The 16,637-nt window shown below is 37.8% G+C and overlaps 1 protein-coding gene across 1 annotated transcript in view; it reads left to right on the plus strand.

Moving 5' to 3' along the window:
- LOC139818466 (uncharacterized) overlaps nucleotides 1–16,637 on the plus strand; it is a 182,514-nt gene that overhangs the window by 125,426 nt on the left and 40,451 nt on the right. The gene's annotated exons all lie outside the window — the stretch shown is intronic.

Consider the following 16,637-nt stretch of genomic DNA (forward strand, 5'->3'; position numbering starts at 1 on the left):
ACAATTTCCCATTATGTCGCAATTCAGCACATCAGGCTATTCTGATATTATACGTAATTATAATTCCATGTGTGCATTAAATATCTCAATCTTTTACTCTTATATAGAATCCCAATTATTAGAATTAATTGGAAGGTAATAATGTTAAGAGGAAGATAAAATAGGAAGATATAATAATCTATCTTCTCCCTTTTAATTTTTTCAACGATTTTTCTTTTCTACTATTTTTCTTTTAACCTTTTAATCTTTCCAACTATTTTTCTACCGTTCGCATGTCTCTCTCTGTCCAAATATTTTCTTAAACAATACTCGGACGATCAAATCTTCAGTTAAATAACGTACAGATAATCGGGCAGCTTTTGTAATCGTGCTGAATTTCGATTCGCGTTCGAACTCACGGCTCACTGTCGAGACGATCAACAACGCTCGAAGAAGCAATTAATGTTCGTTTTTATTCCACGCGACGTCCGGATGTTATTAAATCTTCACGTGACAAACCGGTGGTTTTAACGAAAGATTTAACGGAAAATACAAGACGAAAATTATCGAAAGTGCGCCCGATTTGCGCCATTTGTGGAATGGCGTTGAGTTTAATTCTGGCAAAGCGCATTATTCTGATGCAACAAACGCAGGCGTTACGCACGACGAGCTACGAGCACCTCGTTGCACTCGCGAATTGATTACGGATACCTACTCGATTGGTGGAGGATGTGCCCTAATGAAAATCAGCCTCGAAAAGGCGGGTGCGGAGGGGCAACGGGGGAAAATGGGGAAACGACCCCGTGCTCGTGCGCACGCGGATTGATCATTTGTGGCCGACGCGTGATTGCTTAATTAAAGCCGATAGTACTTCCGCGAGTACACTGCGCGCAATACTGCGCGCGATTTCGTTTCGATAAATGCCAATTTAACCCTCTCCATAATTCGAGCCAGCTGCCCATCGTCGGAAAAAGTTATTTGCGGCGTGACGGAGTGACGAGTTAATCGCTATCTGTATCAATAAAAAATTGGTTGACCATTGTTTTCGAATTAAAAGATTAACGTCACGCGTCAGTCTTGCGTTTTTACATCGCAAAGAATTTACATTGATTGTTTGCCGAACTGCTCATCCAACTTAACAGCGTAATGAATGAAAGCATAATAATAATAATATCCGTTTATCAATGGTCTTTTAACCATAAATTGACAAATGCATTCAGTTCATGCGTGATTTTCTTACTTTTTCCATCAAATTTGACATTACATTATAATAAAAAATTTTTTTCATGGCACATTGTTATAACAGCACAGCTGTTGTGTCAACAGCATGTATAATAATGATAAAACTGATGATGATATAATTATTATAACTTTGATAAAAGCGAAATGGTATAGAAGAGAGGCGCGAACGAATGTTCACACGATCTGCGAACAGAAACGGAGAGAAAAGAAGAATTTTCGGTTAAAGTGCATCGCTTATTTAGCTGGATGCCCTCGTGACCCAGCTACTACTTGGTAATTCTCTCGAACAAGTTAATTTGTACGACCTATACTCGTTCCCTTTTCCTGCTCAAACAGGGCATTGTCATTTCCGCGTATACACGGTATTCTCACACCTCTACTACTCTTGGCTGAATATTAAATTGCGAAGCAACTTCCGGTGGACCTTATTAAACCGTGCCGTCGCCGGTCCACGTGGCAGGTATAACCGTCGCACGAAATCCCCGAGTTCGTGGTTCGTGTATCTAATTAAGCGTATCGTGCAATAAGCGCCGAATTCCGAAGTGAGAAAACACGACTTCCGAAAATTGGAAGTAACGAACCGGTATAGGGATTTACCCTATTTACCAGATATGCCATAAAGAAAATGCAGCGCGCGATTAGCGACATTCGCGAGCAAGATGAGATCACTGCTTCTGTTATTTCCATTCTTTAATTAATTCGATATTAATCTTGTTTGAAATTCATGTCCTGCAATGGATTGCATTTTTTTATTACTATTACTAAATTATTGGATCATTGCTATGTGATTTATTGTGGACCACACCTCTCTCAATGCAAATGCTCGCTCGCTTGCCCCATTACAGCAGCTCGAAATTTTATAAGTAAACCACGCCGATAAGTTCGCCCCAGAACTCGCGTGAAAACGTTCGTGCTAACTTACGCACACACACATATAACTGAATGTTCTCCCTGAAGAAAAAGGGAAAAGTGTGGCAGGAGCACGTACCGCGTGTGCATGCCAAACCGTAGAATCTACCATTTACCTGCGTGCGATGCGGCTTCCGGGCTTTTCGCGTAGCACGTTAGGAGCCACGTAGGAACTCCGGGTCGGGCGGATTTATTTAACGAGAGTATAAATGCGGATACGCTACAACGCCGCGTTCTTTCGCCGCTTTATCCGCCGCGTATCACCGCGATAAATTAGACCGGCGTGCGCCATTAATTAGCTTTACGCGCCGGAAAATATTCCCCCGGCTGCGCCTTCTCGCTGTCTCGAGTGGCTCCAGTATTTCCTCTTCCAGAGGAGAATATTTAAATCCCCATGATAAACAGGAATTGTACGCGATACGCAGAGATTAAGAACTGAATTAATTCAGCAAAAGGCACTAGTTAGCTATGGAGTTACACCAGCTCTGTTTGCGTAACTAATAACCGAACGATATATTATATTGTTACCGAAAGTACATGCTACGCAAACCACGCAGGCAATAACGAAAACGCAATGTACGACATCGTAATGAGATTCTAATACTGTTCAGCTTTTGCGAATGGCTTCGTATAATTTGATAATCGATATGTGATATTGATTCGTAGCGTAACGTGCAATCATTACGTCATTATCACCGCATTATTAGATGAGATCAGTTAACGATATTGCACCGATATTAGGTTTATGCAACTTGTAATTATCCCCGGACTTATGCCATTAAGTTAATGGAGTTGGAGTTGTTAAGACGGATAATGCAGATATTCCGAACAACATGGTATAATTAAATCACTTACACTTCAATAAATCAGTGAAATTATTCGTTCTCTCGAAGTCTTGTCAAAAGAGACATGCAATGAAGCTGAATGCTATTAATATCTAACTTTTTATTATATATTTTATATATAGTTAATTATAGTCTTTTCTGAGATATTTTAAAACATTGCGGCTACATAAAAAAAAAGATTTAATTCATCCCAACAATATTAAAATAATTCAATTTTCATGTAAAATTTTATATATTTCATATTTTATATATTATCCAAATACGTTAAATTGTCATATATTATATCTTTACTAATTGATCAAAGCTAAATTTTCTCGCTAATAATTTTTTTTAACTATTACTAAAAACTTGTTAAAACAGAGCTTAATATAATAATTATTATATTATTTTTTTAATAATATATGAGACAATAATATATCTTATTTTAATAGTAAACGAGCAGAATCTTGCTGCCTGTTCTCTTTTCTCACTGATAGCAGAAAGTAATTAATCAGAATTAGCTCCAATCGATTGAACTTTTGCATGCGGTATCTTGGCGGCATTTCAAAAAGGCGCAACCATAAACAAGTTGCAAAAGATAAACGACACTAGATGGGAATTACGGAAAGCTACGTGAAAAGCCCTTATCGATGCATCCTGACCGGCAGATTCTGTCAGAGCATCCTCGTGGCTTTGAGCGATGAGTAAAAAAGAAAGTAGATGCCCGAGTCTAGCCCGAGTTCTTTCTTCGTGAGACCATCCAGACGGCAGTAATGTGAAACGTGGATGACGGAAAGAAATTTAGATCGCAGACGAGGAGCCGAAGAACGATCGCCGGCGCTCAGAAGCAAGTCTGTTAGATCGCTTACCTTCGATAATGATGAGACAGAATTTCCAATGTACTTCGATGCCGATATGTATATATGACGATCTTCCGTTACTTAAATCACTTGATTTGAAAAAGAAAAAGAAATTAAATTAGAAAAAGTAACAGTAAGTATTTTTACAAATTGAATTTTTTATCGCCATTTTTCGAATTAGTTAGCGTTCTTAATTGTCATTAACTAACGATTAGAATTATATAAAAAGTTTTAGATAATCGGTCAGTCGCTGATATTTATAATATCTAATTTTAAATAAACGGTCTTTTTTTTAATGGATCAATAACTCTTTTCTATATTTCAAAATCCAGCATTCTATTGTATATACATATATATCATAGTAAGAATGTATATTTTGAGGAAGCATCTACGGAACGCGTAATGCAGAAAATTTGTTTCTGTCGCGCTACGTCAATTTTTCGCCGAGTTATAGCGTTTCGAAAATCCGGAGCGTGCGCACAATTATTAAAGAAAGCAACGTATAAGTGTGTTGCTTATGTGGGACCTACGCTATCACGTTACTACACTCAAGTGATCAGCTGATCAGCTGATTGATACTAGTCATCTGTCACATGCTTTTCGATATAAACAAAGCAGATAAAATGTGTGGGCTGGTGTAGATCGAGATCACGGATCAATGTAATCGTCGATGTTTTCGCGCAAAAAAAATCACAGGAAAATCTATTAGACTCCGTTTGACAGTTGAAACTCTGATAATGAGCCCAATATCATTTATTTCAAATGACTCTTGCGAGATATCGTTAATTGCAAAGTAAAGATGAGTTCATCTCTTTAAGCACAAATCATTAATATATTCAAATTATAATACGTTGGATCAGCTAAATTGTAGCTCAGAAATTATAATGAAAACTACACATTTTGTCACAAGTATTAATCGTCTTCTTTTATTGAAAAATAGGATTTAAAAATGTTTAATTTTCTCGCAAACTGCAAATTAAATTTAAATAATTGTAATAAGTTAATCTAATGAATTCTCAAAGCTGATTTCAGCTGATTTCTTCGGCAGAAATGCAAACCTCAAAGTCTAGCTCGAGTCTCTCCCAGAGAGACACTCAAGAGTAAAGCGTTTTCGGAATGGAAAGTAAAGTGTACAGAAGACTCTCGAGACAAAATTACAAGAGAGAAGAGAATACAAAGACAGAAGAGAAAAACAGGAAAAAACAAGAAAGCATCCGTCAAACACAGCGCGTGGTGACAAAGAGAACGCATCAGAACGATAAAAGAAGAAAAGGCGCTAGTAAAGTAATGGCGAGATGGTTCAGGATCGAAGAAGAAATGAGAACGGTGTGAAAAAGGTGCGAAAAACGAAAGAAGGGAAAGAAAGAGAGAAAGAGGGATAGATAAAGGGAGACGTTAGGCCGCATAAGGACGGCCAAAAGGATTTGGCGTGCTGCCAGAACCGGTCAATCGACAGTAGATAACCTCCAGACTCATCCCGCGCGACGAGAATTCTGCGAGTAAAAAGCTTACGCCGCGGAAGAAAAGAGAACGAGGGAAAGCGATATCAAAGGGAAGCCAGCTCGCAAGTCACGCTGGGCTTCAGCCTCAATACGTCTCATGCTGACTTCTGGGCAGCTGCATTAATATCAGGCAAGGAACGATCTGGCCGGGCTTTGCGATAATTTCGCGAAATTTTCCGAAATCTAAACCACTAACGATATTATGCAACGTTGTGTCATTACAATTGAATGTCATAAAATGGAAAAGATTTGTAAGTGGCAAAAAAAAATTTGAGGAACAGAATTTAAACGAGTTAAAGCGAGGAAGTCACTTTCTTAAAAGTTTATATATCCTAAGAGGGACTATTTGTTTTTTAATAATAATTATTGATTTTTCTATAAACTCAAAAAATTATGTATCGCAGGCACGTGTAAATACTACAAAATAATTATAAGAAATAACGTGCCAGCAACGCGCCACGAAAATGATCCAAAATCTGCAAAATTAATATGAAACCTAAAATGTGTCGAATTAAATTCCCTCGCAATATTCATTCCGCGAAAGAAAGAGAGAGCGCACTCTTTTCCTACCTTAATATAATACCCGCGCGAATTTTCAACGAAGATAGAGAGAAGGCTTTTTGAAGTAGTAAAGATGTCGAACGTAGTCAAAGATTGAATTTTCGACCGGGGCTACACACAAGAAAGATATTCCCCTTGGAGCTTCAGTACGTCAGATAAGTAAGTGGATAAATTTCTACCGAGGGCCACAGAAGCAAGACCGACGAAAGAAAAGTTCGACAAGATGGAACCCGAGGAAGCCGGTATAACCAACTGTAGGAACGAAGACGTAAGATTGCAATTTGCACCCTATTAACCATTTGATCCCTCCGAGTTTTTCAAGTAATTTTTTTTTTTACGTTCTTATCCTTGCAGTAGACAATGATAATATCATATTTAATAAGATAATATCACATAATTAAATATTCTTTGGCATAAAAAGATTTATTTAACATTTTATGTAAATTTAACGTGAGACGCACGTTGAAAGATCTGATCGACAATAAATGTCGCGGAAAGCTAAAAATTATGAGAAGTTTGTAATTCATGCTGAATGAGAAAATTTTCATCGCTCGTACAGTAAAGAAAAAGAACCTGTTCGCCGCCGCGAAGATATCACGAGAAAAAAAATACGAGGTGTAATCTAGCGTAACCGGAGCGAGAACGTAAGAGAGGGAAGAATATATAAAAAAAAGAATAAAGCTCTTGAATCTGAAATGTCTAAAACGTTGAAACATAAGACCGGAACGACGGCAAACGGTCAAAGATCGAACTTTCGAACCTTTCTGGGGTGACGACAAACGAATGAAAGAGAGATAGAAAAAAAAAGAGAGACAGCGGGGTTGATGGAGGGAAAAAAAAAGAAAAAGGAGGAAAAGACGGCTGGAAATCCAAGAGTTACGAGGACACGGCCGATATCTGAGTGGATAAATTCCCGACAAAAGAGCCGCCGCCGTTAGGGAAGAGGTAAGGGGTGAGATGTAAAAAAGGTGTTCGAAGGGAGGGAAAGTCGACGAGGGTGAGGGCTGGGGGTGAGAAGCGCGGGGTGACATGAACGTGGAATGAAGGAGGAAGATGAAAACGATGAAATCCGGTGTGCGCTCTCCCGTTTCTGCTTACTAATACAGCGCGGCCATATGCTGCGTAATATCGCGATTTCTATGATAACGATACCTGCTCTTTCTCTTTATCCCTCCACACCTTTCCTCTCTCTTTCTCTCTCGCGCGCGCGGAGAAACTTTGAGCTCATCTGGTGGGACGGGAGGAATGGAGATTATGTACCCGGCGACAGATAAGTGTACTCCGGGTGCGCTTATCTCGATCTAAGGGGGATATTCACTAGTCGCGGTACACTTGTATTTACTTTCGCGTTTATTTATCATGCTGATGAGGAAAGGCGCGCCCGGCTTATCGCGAGCGCGACGGGATTTCGTTGTGTATGTAGCTCGGCATAGCCGCGGCACCTGATCCCTCGACGCCCCGGAATTCCACGGGATTATATTTCGAGACCCCTATTTGGGATTCCGGGACCTTAAGGTCCCGGTCTTCTTCATCGAATTCCGAGTTATGACGTCAGAAGCGAGAAATAATGTGAATCTTTTATCTTGCAATATACGCCGAAATGGATTGGTTTTTCTCGCATGCCATGCTCGCGCGTTCGATGGTATATACATGGATTGATAGAATATACCATTATATATCCTATTTAATTTATATAGAGAGTAACGATGTAGACCGAGCATAGTTCTCTATATGCGACACTACGTAGGAACATAGGTTACTTAGGTTGAGATGATTGAATTAAGCGCGAACCGACGTAGTTGCTTCCCAATATTAACTCGATTTGCGACGAGTATTCCGTGAATTTGTTGTAGCAGGAGAAACAATGAGTATTATTTAGAGGAAAGCGAGAGCAGACGTGACTACAAATATTACAGGTTTAGCTAAAAGTAAAGACAAATTTGTAAATATAAATTGTGATATCTCGACTTAATCTCATAATTCTTTATTAATAATCATTTTTTAATTAAAAACTGATATTTAATTTTTTAGTTTAGTCAACAATCAAGATGTGGTACTAATTTAAAAATATAGTCAAATAGTAATAATTAAAATATATTTTACTAGTAACCCAGCTTCAATGTTTACTACAATTCAGTGACAACATTAACTTCGCCTCTTAATTTGCGAAGATCAACTAGTTTATTAAAAATGCTCGTTTTTTTTTCGGAAACTGCAGAAACCTGATGTAATTTATCTCTCGTCGAGTTTAATGAAAAACGCGGCGCATACTCGCCGGCCTTCTTGTAACAGCTCGACGGAGCTTTTCGTGAAAATTTAGCATTCGCCCTCATTTCGGTACACTTTGCAAGTTCTCGTGGAGCTGCAGCGCGGCGGCTCGCGAAAAGACGCTCGGGATACTCACACGCAGAAACTTGCGATGCGTTCGTGACTCTCTCTCTCTCTCTTTCTGTCTTCTTCCTTTTCTCAGACAAATAGCAAAAGGAGATACTACAAAGGATAAGGAAAAAAGATCGGACCGAATCTCTTCGAAGCGTTTACCACGATTGAACGCGATGTTTCCGCTCGAATAAACCGCAAGACCGACCCGCAATCGTTGCTTTAGACAGAAATCCGTGGTCCCGAACGTCGACGAACGTACTTTCTTTCGTGTGAAAATTTGCAAGAGTTCTAGAATCCTCACATATTCATTTTCTGATGAAATCCTTATGAATAGATACAATTGATGCAACAATATCGAGATCTGGTTTGATAAAATTCGCCAAATTTTAGCGAGTCACGTTTTTTAAAAATTAAATAAAGGCATGTCTGTATTTGAAACCTTTCGATATCAGAGTTGGTCGAAATTCAGAGAAGTTATTCCCCAATTAATTTTACTTTACCTGATTAAACAAGGTTTACAAATAATTTATAATATTATGCAAAATATAGCGGAATTATTACTACGATCGTAGAATACATGACTAATCTGAAATAATTTACACCCTTTAATAATTTGAATGTTTAGATTTGACAAATTATCCGACAGAATGTAGATGACCGATAACCTGATACCTTCATAAAGATCATTAAGCGGAATTTGCGTATATATGTGGGCGACTGTGTAGATCAAACTATTTAATCGGATATGTAGGTAACATTGCTTTCTATGATTAAGAGCGGCTCTCGCAGGGTCAAAGGGACAGCCTTGCAATCAGTTGCTATGTACGCGAATCTGTATCATTGCCTATTGGAATATTAAGATCCACGATATATGAGATAGTTGCCTAATAATCTATCAGACACGATAATTTGAAACGTTCAAAGGGATCGGCAGCTGTATTATTTACTGTTTCCATATCGACGAATTAGTTCGTCGTGTATAATGATAATAATTAGTACCTCTCGTATCATGCAGTTATTAAAACTTAAAACTATTTAAATTGAATACGCAGTATGGCATAAAATTTATTATAAAAAATGGCTAATAAAATATAAAATAAACATAATATATATAAAATAAGTAAAATATTATAATTATGACGTAGTAAAATTGTATTTAAATATCGGGGGGCGTTGGTATAAAAAGTGTACATTTCTACGCGAATCTGATATATTTAAGGAATGTTGTTATACTAGCTCGGCACAAACGGAGTGGGAAAATTAATTTCACCGGGGTGTTGCAAAAGAAGTGCTCGCCGGGAAATTGAAATGATTGAAGAACCAATTGGTACGCTCGGGGGTTGTAATATCCTTGAGTAAACGTACCGTGCGCTTTGTAGTTGTAATATTTCACGTTCCGATACTTTCCCCTTATACAAAGCAAGCGATAAGCGCCAGGATGCTTCAACTAAAGGTAAATATTTCGCTTCTGCGAAGTTAGAAGCCTATTTTAAAATTTTTTATACAGCTAATAGAATTCTCCACCCCAAAGACCTCAACTTTTTGGATATATCTAAAAAGTATTTTGACTACCAGATATAAAAAATAAAACTCAAAGAAATCTAAGATGCTGACTTGACGTTTTTGTTTATGCGAAAATGCGCAATAACTTTCTTACTTTAATCAGAATCGAATTGAGTCGTATCATTTTTTGATATGAAACTTCTAAATTATTAATCTTGTGTTGTTATCGTTCCAATGAAATACGATCTTCCGCGAGCAGAGCAGCAGGGAAGAAAACCAGAACGGTGTAAATGCCAAGCGGCAACTACTTGGAACGGAAATTTATATGTTTCTCTACTTAGCCTGAAAATAGTACAGCAGATTCTCTGAAACATGAGTAAGTAAATCACGAAGATAATAGTACTAAAACATCGTACTTTTCCTGGAATTCTCATTTCGCTCGAATGCCATAACTACTGCTACCATTAAAAACTTCCTAATAGAAATACATCTTTATTAATTAACCTGCGATGCTCATAATAAATAAACCGTTAATAACTGTACAAGAATGAATATTAGATTATATTACTTTCTACGCTACATTTTTTACAGTTAAATTTTTTAATATATGAGAAATAAAATATTCGCCATATATGTCGATCTAAGGTATATTAAGCTATCTAAGCCAAATTATCAGAACACAAAATTTCTTTGTTTTATTAGGATTGTCAGAAAGCCACCATCATTGTTGTTCTTTTGAAACAGAAATACATTAAGATATAAGATAATCAGCAAATACAAATGTGTGAAAATCAGATGTAGTTGATAGAAAAATGGATTGTCTCTCAAACGTGACTTCAATTTCTTGCTTCCCCTACTCTTAAGACTAACCATAAATCGCTTAAGTAAATAACTGGCTGTCCCCAAAGAAAAAGAACGAGGCATATCGCAAGTATGAGATGTGGCGATTAGCATTCCATCGATTGCGCATCGCGCGATACCGCAATGCATTGAACGCATTAATCTTGTGCATTGTCATAAAACGCCGAAGTATTCCCATTTTCCGGCCAATACGCGTATACGTACGTATCTATGTACATACGTTATAACGACGTTCCAGCATGCACGCGTACCTTGGAGTATCGTAAATATTCATGAGGCCATAAATATTCATGCCAGCCCCGTTCAAAGAGAATCGTTTCAAGAAGGAAAAACCGAGAGAAACGACATCGGGCTCCTTCCAGGGATATATCTCCCTCTTATCTGGCGTCACTCGAGACGAAGAAAGACGAAGAAAACCAACGTCTCGGAGGTGAATCCAGATAATGCGACGCACTTTTGACGCATCATCACTGTTGCGATAAAAAGCGTATTGCGCGAGTTCACCGATCTGTCACACACCATCAACTCCCGTGACAAATTACCGATATCATTTTTAAGATAAGTGTGGCTTATTAATTGCACTTGTAAACTTGAAATTAACTGCATACATCTCGCAAGGATGTACTTTTAATATAAGGTACCTTATCTATTATATAAAACACCTGTTAAGAAAAAAAAACTTTATGAATTTAAAATCAATTTGATAATTAAAAGATAGGTTAATTATTTTTCAATTTTTAATATTAAACGTATTTGTATGAAGCTCTCTTAAATTAAAATTCCACTTCTTATCAGAATAATAAAAAATTTCGAAAAATGCAAATAATTGATGCTTAATAATCAACAACTCGATATAAATATGTTGCGACATTTAATTATAGTGTGTAACACAAAACTTAAAACTCGCGACGATTGTCGACGGGCTCGATCAATAGAAAACGTAACGTGGTTTCTTGATTTACGAGCATTCCTTGTATGAGACTCGAGAGAGTGACTCTACGAGGGAGGATTAAAGGGGAACGAACGTTCCAGATCTTACCGAGCAAACCATAAATTTGCTTCATAAATATATTGCGAAGATTGCGGACCAGAGGTTCCTCCGACGATTTATACATCGTGTTGCAATCATCGCGGTTTCCCTTACTCCTTCATGGTTATCTTACATCGCGTATTGATTCTATCCAGTATCAAATCGACATGCGAGATCCAGCTTGAAACTGAGTGTTTCATATCAATAATTATGTCATCATATCAATATATCGAAAGAATTAATTAAATAAAAATTATTTTTCCGGCAACCATAACAAAAGTACATAGCTTTGTATTGTGGCTGACGCGATTACGACCGCAATTATTTCATTATCGACATCGGGATGACGCTCGTCAAAATTTGCGGAAGGATGGCCTTTATCTCGCAACGAGAACTCTTATACGAAATTTTACGCCGTAATAAACGTAAATGTTCGCCTGTTTGGCCCATTACGTTTTTCTTTCCACCTATTATCTCTCGTTGCGCGGTCGCCGTTATTACCGAAATAGAACGGGAGGAAGCTAAGCTTAGGAAGTGGAAGTCCGTCCCTCCCTCCCCGCTTTACACGTTTCACCTAAGAAACGTAAGGGAGCCTTGAGAGAACCCTTGTTGAAGAAAATTCATTTCCTCGACAACGATCGTACGAGCGTGTTACAGCCAAGTCTGCGGAATGCCGGGGCTGGGATGCCGACGGGGAGGAAGGTTACAAGGAAAACAAGCTACTGCAACTACTGGCCGCAACATGCAGTATTGTGGGGATACGAATTTAACCATCGTCGGTCTGCGAATTTCGCTGAAACGCGAAAGCCAAAGAGATCGCCACATTCAGGAGATAAGACGAACACATCGACGTACAAATATTGCCGCTGAATCTTAATTTAGCAGATTTGAAGTGAGGGAAAGGGAAAAGAAAGGAAGCTAATTCTGGTCAAAACGAAGCTCGATAAATAGATACAAATTTGATTATAAAAATGTAGTGCAGTGCACGTCTTCAGAATTTTCTCCTAGTTTCCAGATATCAATAAAAGATTAATATCTTTATAGAAAATACAGATTAAATATCAAAATTAATGATAAATTTAAATTTTGATATTTTGATTGATAATATATAATCCATTATTAAATTTACAGTATTAGTCGGTATTGCATCAGTGTCATAATCGCGTGTCGGATAATCAACAAGCGCTGTGTAATGTTTACGAGATTGAAAACACGAGAAACATATATTCATACGCATAATCCTCTCGCTTGGTGCCTTCGTAAAGTTTTAATTGCTAATTAAATCAATGTATGTCAGTGAGTTATATTGTGTCGGGAATGCGATACTACGTAAACCTAATTCAACAGCAATTAGTTGCGCGTCACGTATCGCGCGCCACTTTGCTTTTCGAAACAATACGTGCAACCTATGTCAATGATTTGTGGAAAATTTACAGCATACTTTTTACTCAACGCTTATCTATTTTCACAAGCTAGATATAAGAATGTGAGAGATAGTAAGATGGTATAATAATATTATATACTGTAAAAAATAAGCATGTAAAAAAAAACAAATACATGTATGCATGCATTTGTACACTGAAAATCGTATATTTTTATTTGCGGTTCATGTAAGTTTACATATCCTTTTTTCAATGTACTTCAGTCCATTGAGCAAAAACACTGCGACATTCTTTGGTATCATGAAAACAGCTAACGAAGAAATAATATTCAATCTTAAAATCTCGGCGCTTTTGCGCCGTCGCGTTGTATCGCTTTACTTTAAAATTTATGTGCAAATCAACAGCGAATAGATTATCATCGTCGATAGTATTTCCCAATATTTTCGTCCGCGTTCACACAGATTTATGCGGACAGCGGTCTACGCCGACGAATTAATTGGATTAAATCGCCCGCAGTTTAATATTCATTTCATGCCTTATAGAGACGCCGCGAAGCTCGCAATCCGTATAAATTGCAGTGCCTTCAAAAAGCAATTTCATTTTGTACGTGAAGTTACCGCGGAATATGAAAGCAAGCTATCTTCTCTTGACAACCCTCTCAATTAGGAACCTAACTCTCGTAGAAATTATTATACCAGAAAATGTTCGGAACGATGCGATGTAATACCGGGATTACTACGGGTGAGCATATGACGTAGAAAGCGAATTTTTGGCGAAAAATCAAATTTTTCGACTCGCGATGCGATACGTCCAAAAAATCCTGTTTGTCTCGTCTCATTATTTATTGCTGTTAGATCTGCTTGTATCACTTTACGTTATAATTCGCAATTTTTTTATAAGATAAAACAAGATTGTAAGGATATATTAGAACAAATCGCGCGACTTAATAATGCTTATGTCAAACAATAAAGAATGCTTAGTTTCTTTTCTTCTATATGATCTATTATAAACAATTTATTTGCCGCTCAAAATTATATTCCATTTATTGTTTAGTGTTTAATTATATTAACTGTGTATTCATATGCGACCGATTGTAGCGAGAAGCGGAGAGTAATTTTTAAAGCGGTGCATATACATAACGGCAAAACCTTTTATATATATATATATATATATATATATATATATATATATATATATATAAAATTTCGTTGTTATGCATATTAAACTCTCAGAAAAAATAAAGAAGAAAATATAAAATTGTGCCATGACTGCAATAACCTTCTGTAATTACGCGCTTAAATCATTGTCAGCGGAGTTATTGCAGGGGAATACTTTCCACGCGGCCGAATATGCGCTAGCGAATGCTCGAATCCTAGCAGAGCGTCAGGTTATCCAACTTTCCGCAATCCTGACAAATTTCTTTTCCTTCTTTCCCAATTTTGGTACGCGCATTATTTTCGATGCGTCGTGAAAATCGATGACGCGACTACTCTCGCGACGTTTGAAACTTCAAAAAACGTTCAACTCGCCGCAAACATGAAATCAGCAGACTTTAGGAGCAATAATACACTAAACTAAAGCGAAAGAAAAATTATGTCAAACTAACTACCGCATTACACACACACATGACAAAATAGATTTTAAATGTTTATTAAGCTAAAAGCGCAAGCTCTTTCTTATTCTCTTCCTTTCATTTTTATTTTATAAATGTTCACATTTCAGTTCGCCATTAACTCACTTCTAGAATTAATTAAAAATTCTTATTGAAGCATACATCCGCGAATCGTATAAGCTTCCACGAAATATTAGATCTCTTTAAGACTCTTTTTCTTTGACTCACCTTATCTTCATTAATTAAAAATTGTTTCAGCTGTTTGTTTGCCAAATCTTTCTTGTACGACTTAATGTGCTTTTAACGATTCTTTAAAAATGCGAGCAACATAGCTATCAGCTTTGAATGACCATTTCTTCTTTTACGTTTCTAACCTAATAGAATTCAAGTCGGCTCTCGTTATCATGAGTGAAATTCTACGGAAGAAACCGGCAATCTCGGCGAAATAATTGGCTCCATTACAAGCTTAATGCGAGCCGAAATTATGATGGTAGAACTTTTGGCGGCATATGCTGGCAGTCTCAATTTTCCAACGTGTTTTTCCGTGATCTCTCGAAAATTTCCTTCTACCTTCGTCCGCGATGCTCTCTTTCACGTACTTTCCAACCTTCCGCGCGTTCTCGTTTCACCCAAAGCGAAATCGACAGCGGCGACGGTCGGAGGATTCCCGGCGCGTGACGTGCCCCAAAATTCTGGGTTTTAATTGCGCCCCGGATATTTCGGCGGGAGAGGGCGGAAGGCATTAATGGACCGAATCCGAGGTGGAGCGTGGAGCTGCAGCGCGACGTGCTGGTGCAACGCGTGCACTCGGACAACAGGGCGGATGTTTAATTGAGCATTCGGTCGCGCCCGCCCGAACGCGAATGTCTCTCATAATCCGGCGTGCCAATTAACGCTATTAGAGACATCGAGCGCGCCAGCACGCACCCGACCGACAGCGGTCCACGATAAATCCGATAATTGATTGTGGATCGACGCATGTGCGACGACCCATTGCGAAAAATTCAAGGCTTACGATTACCTCGCGAAAACGAATCGTCGTTAGCGAGTATGAGAATTGTTAAGAATAACATTTGAGGGAGAGTTTAATATTAAGAGATTATAATCTTCCGTGACGTCACAAACGACGAAGCAGATGAAAGATACAAATCATTTCCCATTTCTCATTTTTTTTATGCAATAAAGTGGACAAAATGTATAAAAATGGATTTTCTATTAAAAATAATTGCTTCAGGTACTATAAATCTATATTCAATTTGCTGTTATTCAGATAATAAACTCAGATATTAAACACTTGTGTATAAATTACGCGATAGTATTTCGAAAGCATAACAGTTACCACATTGGATTTAATTATTAGTCCACACCGAGTGATTAATTGCCCGGAGAATTATGGCTCTTGGCTATTGTCCCGTTGTAAACACACGCGGTATTCCATGTCAAACGCGAGTAAAATTTAGTAATTTTTCGCTTCAGCGATCACAAGCGCAACCATTTCAATCGATTCTACTCATTGCGTCCTAATTTCATTTGTCACGTAAGCGGATATGCAGAACGCTCGTATCAATTATTATCCCGATTTTTCCACCTCCATAATCTTTTTTAAAATTACGCAATCGTTCATTGTGTGCAATTCGCGTGTGACATTTGACGCGAATCGATATTTGCATCCTCAATGTGACTCCTCGTTTAATTACGATCGAGAAAAGTCACGTACGTATTCGATCTAATTGAAAATTAATCCCCTTCGTGCTGAACAATGCGAAACTTATTCCGGATTCATGTGTCGCCAGAAGATCGCGTTTCAGCAAAGTAAATGGGAATTCGAATCGCATCGATTGAGGAAAAAGAAAGAAAAGTACAAGTAGAAAGCCTCTCGAAATTGCCCATAATATATAATCGGACTTGTGTCGAAGTAAAACTCAACGCTGCTCCATCATTCACTATTCATCATCGATGTGTACAGACTCGCTGAATTACCTATCTGAAT

The sequence above is a fragment of the Temnothorax longispinosus genome, chromosome 8, assembly GCF_030848805.1.
Source record: "Temnothorax longispinosus isolate EJ_2023e chromosome 8, Tlon_JGU_v1, whole genome shotgun sequence".
Taxonomy (NCBI): Eukaryota; Metazoa; Arthropoda; class Insecta; order Hymenoptera; family Formicidae; genus Temnothorax; species Temnothorax longispinosus.